Below are 13,188 nucleotides of genomic sequence, written 5' to 3'. Positions count from 1 at the left end.
TATAAAACTGAAGACTAAAAATCTTAAAATCCTATAGACTTGCATTAACAGAGTGTTCAGGTGAGCCAAAGACTATTTAAACTCCAAATTTCAAAATTCAAATGTAAACACTGAAGTCCATTAGACTTCATTAAGCTTCTCTTCTATGTACCATTTCTGATCCATTTAAACTCATTCAGACTCCCCCATCTATCCTAGCGACATGTTATGCTAGAAACATGCTAATCATGCCAGCATATGCCAGTCACGGGTCAATAATGTAAAAAAAAACATGCTATCATGCTAGAAAATGTTATTAATATCTATCGTACATTTTCAAATTCAGGCTTTTACAACTGCTTTAAATTTTTAGGCTAGGCTTTCTCAAGCCAACTTCAAGTTTCTCTTGACAATTTATCTAGTTTTACATTAAAGTGAGAGATGTTGCTTTGGCAGTTACCTGAAATAAATATGCTTGCTTTTATATTTCACTCAGTTATGTATATTTCCATGTTTTTTTTTTTATAGTTTTAGTTAACTAATAACCCTGGTCGAAGATTAATCATATTTGGTGTTTAGGGTTAAAAATTCCAAAGATGGAATCTGTAGATCAGAATTAGACTTTAGATTAAGCAAATCAAAAAGCCAAATTATTTCGGTCAGAAACTGTTATCTAAAATGCACAAGATCAGTTTATTTAAAAACATACAAAGCTGATAATATCACATGTATAGTTATAAAGCAACTATGAAAGCTGGGATTTTAAAAAACTATATCCTGAAAGTGGTTATTAAAGCTGTTGTGATGTTCTTGGCAGTCCTGTAGCAGCTGAATGCTCTGATGTAGTTTCATAACCCAGTTTCTTCATGTCTTTAGTCACAATGTTGAACTGCAGTGTAACAAAACCTTGTGAGCGCACCCTCGTAACTGCAAAAAGAAAAAATCACATCAGTTATGTCTTGTAAATGCACTTTATTGCACTAGAACAGTTTCTGAGGACCTACACCTTGGCTCGAAATGGAAAAACATCCACTCAAATATCATATTTCATCCGAAGGCAAGGGTTAAATAAAAGCTTACCTTCTCTTCCCTCTCCTTGGGCAACAACCTTGGGATCTGTGTACTCTGGACGCCGTCCCATCAGCCAGCTGCGTACAAGATTTAACATGTTCAATACAGTGTCAAATGAAAATGTTTAAGTTACAATGTACCTTCACATTTGAAACGTTCATACAAGCTGCACATTGACTAAAACTAAGTTCAAGTTAAGTCTTGAGTGCAAAAGGGAACAGCAGCAGAAAAATTAAATTCAGATTACAACCCTAAGATACTGCATACATAATTGATTGGATAATTTTTTAATTCTTCTCATGTTTCCATGTGAATGTGAAAACACCAGCCGAGGTGAATGTGGAATATTTGGGAGAAATCAGTTTTAACCTTGTGAACTCTGAAGTCTTGATGTAGATTCGGGAACAAACATAGGAATGGTCTTGGTGTGTCTGCACAGAGAGCATTCATATTTAAGTGTGCATGTCAGACAGATTTTGAACATGCTGGCTGCTTTTTATCACGCTATGACAACAATCTTAAAGTGACTCACTTTCCAGGTGTAAACGGGATGTGTACGGCTCCATAACCTCTCACAACATCATTTCCAAAAGTGTCGGGGCATACACACTAACCACAATCTGGGGCCTGAAGAAAGAAAGAAAAGGATGGATCCTTAAAATATATATTGTGGTCACAATTATAAAGATGTATTACAATACATGACATTATTACTTAGAATAATTATCAACACTTCAAAGTTTGTAAATACAACTTCCAGCAGATCTCCATTACTTTCATTTGTTCATTAATTCATTTGACAAAAAGGCTCAAATGACTCTGTGCCTAACCACTACAACATGGAAATAACTGAACCTACTGATCACACTACTTAAATGTTTTTGATGTTACACATGAAATATTTTCGTCTTGTTATCCAGTGCATAGCCACAGTCTCTAAAGAAAAGAAAGTGAAGGGAGTTTAATATTTAAAACAAGAACAATTATCGGCCAGTGGACTCAGAAACATCTTAATTAAAAGGGAGAACAAGATTTCACGTTCCACTGACAGATATTTATTCTTATTAAATCATAAACACACTTCATTTTGTTCAGTTTCTCACAAAATAAGACTTCATATTTCATTTTGCATCTCAACTAAATGTATCTTGATATAATCATACTTTTTATATATATATATATATATATATATATATGAAAGTTAAAAGTTTTTTATCATTACATTATGGAAAATAATGAACTTTATCACAATATGCTAATTCTTTTGAGAAAGGACCCCTGTGCCTGTATATATATTGGATGAATTAGAAGGACCTTAAGTTTTAGTTTATTACACCCTTTAGGAGCCACGAAAACCTGCTCCATTACAACTGATTCTGACTCGACCAAAACTGGTTCACTTACAGCCAAATGGAGTCGTGCTTTTGAATGTGATGCGTTCGCAATGCGGATAATTCCACACCCAAACTCTGAGATCCTCCACCTTTTGATGTTATTTGAGAAATTCCCTCTTCCAAGCCCTTCAGATTGTGGGGAAAAAGACAAACTTACTACTGTGGAATATATGAGAATACAAAAGGTACAGCTTATATTACATCGAGATGGGCAAATAACTCTAATAGTAATTAAAAGATAATATTAATATTATTATTCACGTTATTCTGATTTCCAAACTGTAAACCAAAAGGGAGTAAAGCAGGTTGTGACTCACTGATGTGGGCGCCCAGTCGTGGTCCATAAACAAAAGCAATACTTGCAGTAAAGATCATCATATTCTGGGAACTAAGACAAATAAGACATGTTAGCAATCCAGTTGATCCATATTAAGAGCAGGCCTTTGCACACAGTTTACTGCATCAAACACATCCTCTAAAATCTATGTTAACTTACATCGGCTGCTTCGATTTGGCCCATTAACCATGAGTAGAAAAACTGCTGGATTGTTTGAGGTCATTTCCACACCATTAACAACCTGGAAAACATTTAATCACACCAAACCACCCTCGCTGCTCTGAAATCGCAGTTCAGATGTAAATGAAAGGATTCCCAGGTGTCAACATCCACTGGCTGCTATGGACGCTCTCAGTAAGGCAGGCGATGCGGTCCAAAATGGCGGAAATAAAATGCGTTTTTAAAATGCCAATTTTCTCAGCTAGATGGCGCGGTCGTGGACATGAAACAGGAACTTTTTGGTTTCCCGGATTTATTGAATGAAGGCCTTTTTCTGTGTGGAAATCTGCTCTTTGGTTTCGCTTTCTCACAAGACAAAGGAATTCAAAAAGCTTAATTGGATTTATTTTTAAAATAAAATGGCTTTATATTGGCTGGAACATCAATAAACACTGAGCACATTCGTAGATACAATGCAAATCAAGACTATGGGCACCCGACTCACATATGTATTATTATTTCCACACGAATGTTTACCAGGTCTGCCTGTGTCTGCAATTCTGCCTGTTTATCTCTTGCTCTAGAAATATTATGTTGTCCATGTGTGTTTTCCAGTATACAATTGAAAAAGAATCCCAAAAAAGGCCAATAAAATGCCTTTGACGTATTTTGAGTAGTAGCCTAACCTGCTTTGAACAAATATGCTTTCATCTTTTTAAATCACACATTATTGGTCCAGTATACCAACTGTGTATTTTTTGTTAATCATTTTGACATCTTACAATCTCCATCTCCTATATATCACAATGTTTTTTAAAAAAGAGAATAGTGAAATTGTTGTTTTAGATAAATTGTGTGACGAAGCAGCATTGAGATGCATCTTTGGTTTGAATAAGCTGAATTTAATAAACAAGCACAAGAATTCCAATCTACACCAATAGGTGTCAGCATAATTCCAACAGCAGATAAAATTACATCTAACATCAAACTAACCCTCCTATAATGGCAAATCACTGTTGTTTCACCTGTGGACAACCATCTCAAGCACTTAACCACTCTCATTCACTCTGTTCATTGAAAACTCACTCTGGGGTTATTTTGTTCTTGATAAATTATTTTGTCTTGTGCAAAGCTCTCAGCTTGACGGAGGCTGGGCCCTCAATACAGAAAACAAGACCTTGAAACTGAAAGAAAAAAAGCGTGAAATATCTAAAAAAAAAAAAGCCAAACTGTCACACAGGCAATTAATATATAAATTCATGAACTGAATTTAGGACTCAGTCCTTTTAGTCCTATACCTCAGTAAACTCTTATTCAAACTTTTTTAACCTAGATGAAGCCTGTCACTTTTTGGCCCAACGCTGTCCCAGTTTGAGCTGTCCTCATCTGTTGCCAATTTTCCCTCTCTGAGACCAGGTCTTTGACTTACAGTCCACTATTTATAGCAATAGACGTCTGTACTACTTAAAAGTCCTCTACGGGACCTGTGTCTCCCTTTATAGGCATGAAATAAATACAGTCATTTTTTTTTTGTCTTCATACCCAACCCATGTGACTAGTTTGAGTATATTGTTCTTGTCCTCCATTAATTGCATAGCACAAATGTAATAGAAGTTAAATCCATTTTATCTATTTCTGTACCTCAGATCTTAACAGTTTGTGAATAGCTGTGTCCAACTGATTGACATTTTTTGTTTGGTTGACATTTGCTTGTGTTACCAAAGTATGCAGCAACTGTCCACACCATAGCAAATGTCATGGAAAGGTCATGGAAAGCCCTGGGCTGTAGTTTGGAGGGTCAGGTTGGTGGTCAGAAAGATGATCTTGTGTTTTCTTAAAGACAAGTGTTCTTCATTGTTTAGTCTTGAAGATGATAAGAAGCTTATAATAGCGTGGCTTTATCCAGACACAGTTTATGGGTCAGTGACGTGGCCATTTTTTTAATTGTTACAAAAACAAATGCAGTTCACACAGTGGGTTGGATTTGCCTCTTACAGAATACAGAACGATCATGTATTTGAAATATGTATTTAAAATGTACTTTAATATGCAATAATAACAAAGACAAGTACCCCTGCAGACCCTCATGACGATAAATGTTGATATATCTGTTCAAAAATTTGAATGGGAAGGGAAGGTTTGTTGCGAAATGTTCTGTTGTGTGACTCCCAGAATATATAATATGTAATAGATTAATATTTATAAATAATTAATGATTTTGTTCAAACAATTTTTTAACTTTTCACCTTGAAAACTAAAGAGTCATTGAGATATTGTTGTAGTGTTTGGTAATATTTGGATTGTTTTTATATTTCTGTTTTCATTTCAATTTGAGTTAAACTTATTTAAATTATTTATTTAAATGTTAGCATGTTTTTGTTTTATTTTTGTAATTTTGATAGCTATATTTTCAATGTATACATTAATTGTTGACTTTGCAACTAGCATAACATTTTATTTCATGTTAACATTTATGTTATTTAAAGTAAATAAAATGTTTTGTTCTCTGGTTTTAGTTTTAGTGAATCTTTAGTTGTTGTTTTTTAACAACAATCCTTTTCTTTATTGTGGACACACCTGCACATCGTTGACCCTCACATCTGTTTTGTCTATGATGTAGTCTGATTGAAACTAGATTGTGAGTAGATTTAAACTTTGTTTCATTTAAGTTCATGTATCTGCTCGGTCAGTATGTAAAGAGAAGACATTAGGTTATGATACATCCACTTAGTTCCATTACGACTCTGCGTATAATGGCTTAAAAGCTCATAAATATATAATATTGTTTAATAGAATGACTTTGAGATTTTTATGTACTGAAGCTGCCATCCTGTAAAATAGTTCATCCATGAGCTGCATCTGAAAATACTAGGTCACTGTTTCTCCAGAAAGCTAAGCTGAGACCCAACTTGAATGCACATCATGTAAAATTTGTATTGATTTATATCCTTCCCTCCAAACTCCAATCATGGTCAAAAGCCGAGTGCCATTTATTATGAGGGCTAATCATTTCATATTGCCCCTCCATTAGCTGGAGTGCAGCTCTGTGACAGTATAATGGTCTGTTTCAGACAGATGAGAGGGTCACTGTGGATCTGCATGTGTCACGTTACAGCAGATCAAAGCCCTTTCATTTGGAGCACTCCCTAATTTTGCATGACAGATAAATCTTTCCCACCCATGCTTTTTAGGAATTTTCCATTTGATAAATTATGAAAGAGTGAATTTTCATTTGGGAGCACATAAATGGTTTTGTCTCGGGCATTACCGTAACTGATGTTTACTGATTTTCCTGGATTGATCTGATCTTAGTGAGGATATGATAGCATAGGAGTGATGTGAACTTACACTAACACTTAATAGATCACTCTTTTTTTATTAATTATTCTATTCAATATTAAATTGATCAAGAGTGACAGTAAAGACATTTATAATATTACAAAAACATCAAATAAATGCTATTCTTTCCTTCAATTCATCTAAGAATCTTGGGGAAAAAAAGTACAATGGTTTCCATAAAATATTAACAGTTCAAAAAATTAAGCTATTTTAAGTATTGAGAAAAATAATAATAATAATAAAAATAATAATAAAATCTTGAGCAGCGAATCAATATATATGAAACTGATTACTGAAGGAGCTTGTGACACTGAAGACTGGAGTAATGATGCTGAAAATTCAGCTTTGCGATCGCTGCGATAAAATTACATTTTGAAATAGACAAATAACAAAGCAATGATCACAAATTAATCATAATAGTTTAATGTTGGTAATATCTGCCTATTATAATTATTATTTTTATCCATTTTATTTACATCAACCAATCGATTTACAAACCTTTTGGAAATCTTTTGTGGACCACAGTTGGACTGACTTGGCCTGAATCATTTAATCAGACAGTTTATGGACATATGATGCCCGATATTACTTGATTTGTGCAATTTGGCTTAATTTATATGCTCTCAGACTTCTAACTTTCACCCATACAGGAGAAGATCCAAGAGAGCAGACTCTCAGACACAGTTTTGTATCATTAACAATGACATTTCCAATTATTGCAAGAGATGGCGATACATTTTTCTTGCTTTGTCAAAACTGTCTGCAATGTGAAATGTGGAGTGACTACGAAAATAACCCGTCTGCCATTTAATAAAAAGAAGAAAGATGTTGAGTGATTTAAAGGTGAAGGAAATTCACATGCTGAGCAAGAGGCCTCTGACTCTGCAGATCAAATTAAACGGCACATTCCTGTCTAGTGGGTCACGACCTCATTTAACTGATGTCCATTTAAAGTAAAGCCTGATCTGTAAATTTACTGATTCTGTTCCTGATGACATTTATGTCCGGCCTATACTGCAGGAGCACAGCTGACCTCAGATTACTTGAATAATTTGTGGCCAGTCAGTAATGACCTGAGATTAACCTCAGATATTAATGGCATCATAGTCAGGGTGCTATGCACTATTATGCATGTAATTTTCTTATTATTTCTCAATTTGTTAAAGCTTTCATAAAAATGCAATTTGGCTAGTAATAATTACTTTTACAGTAAATAAAATTATAAGAAAAATATAATAAGCAATTAGCCAAAAGTCTTTTAATGAGGAAAATGTATATATTTAATATTAATATTAAAAATAATATATGTTTATAAGCAGTTCTGGATAATATTATGTATTAATAATAGTATATTTAAAAATGAAATATTATTAGGCATGATATAGCATCTATTATTTATCTTTTACACAATATATTTATTTACACAGTATATTTCTATATATTGTCATTACAAACAACTATATATTATGCATTACATAAAAACAAAGTATTATTGATAACTTTAATATGTGTGTGTGTGTGTATATATATATATATATAAATATATATATATATAAATATGATAACTTAATATGTGTGTATATATATATATATATAATATATATATATATATATATATATATATATATATATATATATATATATGCATTTATGTGCATTTATATATTTTTTAATTGATAAAATGTCGTTGTGAGAGTGTATACCAATTTGCATTTGTTAATATTGAAAAATTGCTAACAAATAAACATTACTGCAGCAGATATTTAGCCCTAAGTTTGCTGAAACAACCATGGCCCCTTTTTAAGAAGTGTATAAGAAATGGTACGCAGAATCTCATAGGCGTTGAAATCTATATTTCAGGAAAAGCAGAGCCTCCACTGAACATGGCCAGTCTACTTTGAAGCCTGGACTCAGAAGGAAAGTCCGCTTTGAGGTTGCAGTTGTTTTTTGCTAGATTTTTCTCTGCTCTCAGACAGGGCCCCCCCCCCCCCCCCCCCCACACACACACACTTTTGAACACTGTGCACACTGCGCTAGCTGCTATTCACTATTCTACAGTCAAGTGTTGGCTTGAGACAGAGTTTATGAGAGTTTTGCCTTTGTTAGATAAGACTTCTGATGAGAAAATCTATCACAGCAACCTTAATCTGAATCGCAAGCACTGGTTTTGTAAAGAACCGGATAATTTGCTCTAGTATAGTGGCAGCGTGCATTGTTTTTGTGCATGAGTCTATATGTGTTTGTGCTCTCACAGCAATAATGCTTTCAGCACAGTCCCTGGTGAAAGCAAACCCTGTCGGCATCTACACCTCTCCTCTTGTCCACACCTCACGCTGTTACTGAAAATCCATCTCTCACTCAGTGTTTATCTCCTCAATTGTACTTGGACTCAGCTGCGGTTTATTCATATTGAAGTGAGGTTTACAACAGTGTTTTTTCATCAGTTTTTCTATTATTTTTGAAGCACTCTCACTACAGTTAAACAGTTCTACTGAAGATCCATGAAAAAGTCATCGTAATAGAAGCAGCATGAAAAACTGCATTGAATAAAGATGAAAAGTGAACAGCGGGGGGTAGGCGGGCTTTTACTGGAAGAGTAAATATTTCTGTGAAAACCCAATAATTGTTTTCAAAGGAACCAGGCTGTATCACATCTCAGTTTTACAGAACACAATCTAAAGACACATGCAGTTCAAAATACAACAATCGCTTCTGAGGGGATCATTGGTCTTTAAATGAAAGCGATTGAAATCCATTTGAAAACCTGAACTTGCAAGTGGAATGGTGATGTAACGGGTCCATTTCAGACAGCCAGTAACAGGGTCAGTGCTTTGAAATGTCCAGATCATTACAGAAAAGAACATGGAGGCAGGTGAGTCTAGAGGACGGGCTGGGAGTTTTGATGCCAGAGAGTCCTGACTGAAGTCTGCCGTGTGACTCATGTGACTGTTATTTCAATGATTTCATTCACGGTTGTATATTCGCGACGTGTGATGAAGAGAGTTTGAGGCTGCCAAGCTGCAGTGTCTGGGCTATGTGAAAAGGTATCGCAGTTGACAAAGGAAATCAATCGCTGTCCCTTGTAGTATTAATTCTCACTTGAAATGAAATGCCTGTTTTTTTCTCTCTCCAGTTCTTCCAGTAGAACTTGGTGACCTTGGTAATGTCTTAAAGGAAAAGTACACCAAAAATGAAAAGTCTGCCATCATTTACTCACCTTCATGATGTTCCAAACATTTGCAAATCATACAAATTAGTCACCAACTTCTTTCTAGTTATTCCGTTTGAAGCGAGTCTTGTTGTAATGTGTGGCCACTATATAGTGAAAACTATTGAATGTTGACCCACATGTTTGATTTTTTTCCCATTGAATAAGTACATCATCCAGTACACATAACCTTTCTGTGTACTTTTAATAAAGGGACAAAAATCTGTCAGGTTTCATTATAAATATATACCTTTGTGAATAAGATGAACAAGAGTGTTATGGATTTGGAACAACATGAGTGTCAGTAAATTATTATTATTATTATTTTGTGGATCAGGTGAAGACAGAAATGTGTTCCCAAAAACTTGGCTTACTACAATTTACATGATGCAATTTCTGACCTTGTGGGTTGGTTCTGAGCACGAGGTAGCAAATCTGTAATGAGCCACATTTCCATATAAAGAAGGCGTCCTTGTGCAGTAAAGATTGACAATGATTTAATTTAAATATTGATGGAGCAGCACTATTTCAATGCATTTGCATTGGGTTGAACCGAATTGTGGGTGGTGGTTAGTGAATATGGTGCCTAACCATTACTCCACTTTGAGACATTTCTGAATTCCCTTCCAACACTTTTTGGGACAATATGGGGCATTTTATATATTTCATAAATTGTGCAACAAAAAAAAAAAGATGAATTTTGTACCATGTAGAAACCATTGTAACCAAATTTTATTCTGTGAAGAAACATAATTAACATTTATTACCTTACTACCCAATTAATATGCATGAGCTAAGCTGCTAGAGTTTATAACACTGCGTTTTAGATATTTTCTACTTTTCCCAACAGTTCAGTGAATTTGCCCTTCAGTGAAGTCTTTTCGTTGTATTTTTGCATCATAATAGGGAGCGAAGCAAAAGTTCACCAAAACCATTGATTCACATCAGTGTTGTGGTTTGGGAGACTGTGAGAAGAGAAACATGTTTGATGTGGATGTCTTTGTTAGTTCATAAGGTCCTCTCGCGGGAAGAGTGAATAACTGTGACAAACCGTACTTCCCTGCAGTCTTCTCCACTTTCTCTGATGCGTATTTCAGGTGGGATTTAGGCAATGCTTCCGATATTCGCTCTTTATTTCGATCTGTTCAAGATTCAAATAAATAATCTCTAATCTTAAGAGTAACAAGATTCAAAACGCCTGTGTGATCGCTGATCTAGAGCGAGTGTTTTCATAGCACCCGGTTCCGTTACAGAGAGGATGTTAATGCTTTCATACAGAACCGTCTTGTTGCATAGCAACTAACTTATCAGACTACCCCCAACCTCCCTCTCCCATGCTAGTTCTACTACAACCTGGAGAAAAAAAAATCTTTACCAAGAGCTTTTCTTTAAAGAGAAGAACTGAATGGCATTTGCTACACAAATTTAATCAGGAAAGAAAAAATTGTTGGTTTAATTCGGCAATGCTTTTTCCCCACTGAATCCATCAGAGCCCACTTCAAAGCATTCCACAAGAAATGCCAATAAGTGTCTCCACAGACTGCCCCTGCAGGACAGAGGGACGGCAATGGAAAGACAGAGAGCGCAGAAAAATAGGATATCAACCATTTCAAATAAAAATGTAATTGCAGTCGATAAGAAACAATACTTCTCTTTTTACCATGACCCAAAGCTAAACTGATACAAAAAAAACCTCTCCATTATTTTTTTTTTCACTGAGCTTTGCTGAGATCCTCAGTGGAACATCAGCGCTATGAATTCTGCATGTTCAGATAATCAGTGTTGCGTTGTCATACTCCTTTCCTCCCCCTCCGTGGCCTAATTTGGAAATATATCCTCTGCACTCCACCTTCATTTTCTAAGCATCTGCAGTACACCAGCACAACGTATGTAAATACGGTTCACGTTGCGCTTCAGGTCTACAGGGGTTACGCTTCTCTTGTTTGTGTAGTGTACTGCAACTCTGCACCACTCTAATTGCTGTTTTAAATCAGCCAAGGCATTTGTACCATTCACCTCCTTTTGGAAAAACCGGTTTTGTTACTCAATACAGCATTTTCAGGAATTAAATTAAGGACACTTTAAATCTCAGTCAAGTGAAATGCAGCAGTGTGATCCATTATGCAGTTTTCTTTTACCCTCCAAATATAATTTCGAAGAGTAGTTTACATGGACTGTGTAGTTTAGTGGTTAAAGCTCTGGGCTCAAAACCTGTAAGGGACAATCCTTGATATTATCATTCTCAATGTGCCATTGAGCAAGATATCCAGGTTGTTCAGGAGCGACTGTCCTTATAACTCCGGATGATTTGTCAAGTTCATAGTTTTTCAGGTTCACTGGTTCACTGTACAGTACAGTTCTTATGTTGTGCTTCCCCCAGACAGTAAAGTCATAGATAGAAACATATAAAAATGTACAGAGGAGCGCTAGAAGAAGAAACATACAATATAACTGTGTATGAGCATCTGTATGAGCATCTGTAAAAATTACAGTGACTTACAGTGCATTTAGGCTATCAATTTTTACATATCATGTGTTCCCAGGGAATCGAACCCCCAACATTGCACTTGATAGCACAATGCTCTACCAATTGAGCTACAGGAACAAAAAAAACAAACAACAAAATTTTTTTCAAACAGATTCAAAACATCTATGATGCCTATGTTTGCATATGTTTTATGTCTTTGGACATAATACATGTATTGCACATGTCATGTGAATGAATTTATGAGCTGAATTGCAAAAAATATTTTTAAAATGAACAGAACTTCCTGAATCTAAAAGTGTATTGCAATCATTTGAAAAATGAGTTCATGTAAACACAGATCTTTGAATGTGAGGGTGGGATGGCAAGTAGCTAGTAGTAAAAAAAAATAAAAATAAAAAAAATAAAAATACACTTGCTTGTTGCTGTAGTATTGTAATCTAAAGCAATGCAAATCATGTAAATTACAAACATACATAAATATTAGTCCCAAAAAAGGTAAATGGTTTATGTAAACCTAAAGGTGCTTCAAAAGGTTGCTCAAAGCGATGCCAAGGAAGAACCATTTTTGGTTCAACAAAGAACCATTCAGTCAAAGTTTCTTTAAAGAACCATCACTTTCTTAACTTTTTATAATCTAAAGAACCTTATTCCACCAAAAAAAAAAAAAAAAAAACTCTTGTGAAACAGAAAGGTTCTTCAGATGTTTAAGTTTCTTTATGGAACCATTTAGACAAAAAGGTCCTTCTATGGAATCGTGAAGCACCTTTATTTTTAAGTGTAATAATGCAGTGGAAGTGTGTGGTGCACTGCTGCCGTACAGCCCTACAGTAGTGAAATACTGAGAATCAATGTTCACTCAGTCTTTGTAGTGCCACAATAAAAGCCTGAGCTGAATGATAAATTAGTAATTAGTACAGCATTAGGATTGTGTATGGCTTGAGTGCTAGTTTTGGACAAAGATTGATTGGTAATAGACTTGATTATGGTGAACTCAGCACAAGGTCACACCTCAGAGCCGAAATGGACATTTCCTCCCCCTCCGCAGGGCACACACATCCTCCACAGCACAGCTTTAACTGAGCATGACAAGAACATAGCAGTGCCAGTGAATCTGATCCTCTCACACTATCAGTTCTTCTGCAATGCTTGGGTATAAATATGCAGGTGTTGTGATTTCCTTCTTCCATGTCAATTAAATGAGCTGTAATCCAGA

At 35.2% G+C, this 13,188-nt stretch overlaps 1 pseudogene; it reads right to left on the bottom strand.

Moving 5' to 3' along the window:
* Window positions 1-750: 750 nt before the first annotated feature.
* Window positions 751-3,004, bottom strand: LOC113069657 (B9 domain-containing protein 1-like; annotated as a pseudogene).
* Between the last annotated feature and the right edge of the window lie 10,184 nt (window positions 3,005-13,188).

This window comes from Carassius auratus, unplaced genomic scaffold (assembly GCF_003368295.1).
Source record: "Carassius auratus strain Wakin unplaced genomic scaffold, ASM336829v1 scaf_tig00002038, whole genome shotgun sequence".
In the NCBI taxonomy this organism is placed as follows: domain Eukaryota; kingdom Metazoa; phylum Chordata; class Actinopteri; order Cypriniformes; family Cyprinidae; genus Carassius; species Carassius auratus.
The sequence above is the reverse complement of the archived record's forward strand: the minus strand, read 5'-3'. Positions and strand labels throughout refer to the sequence as shown.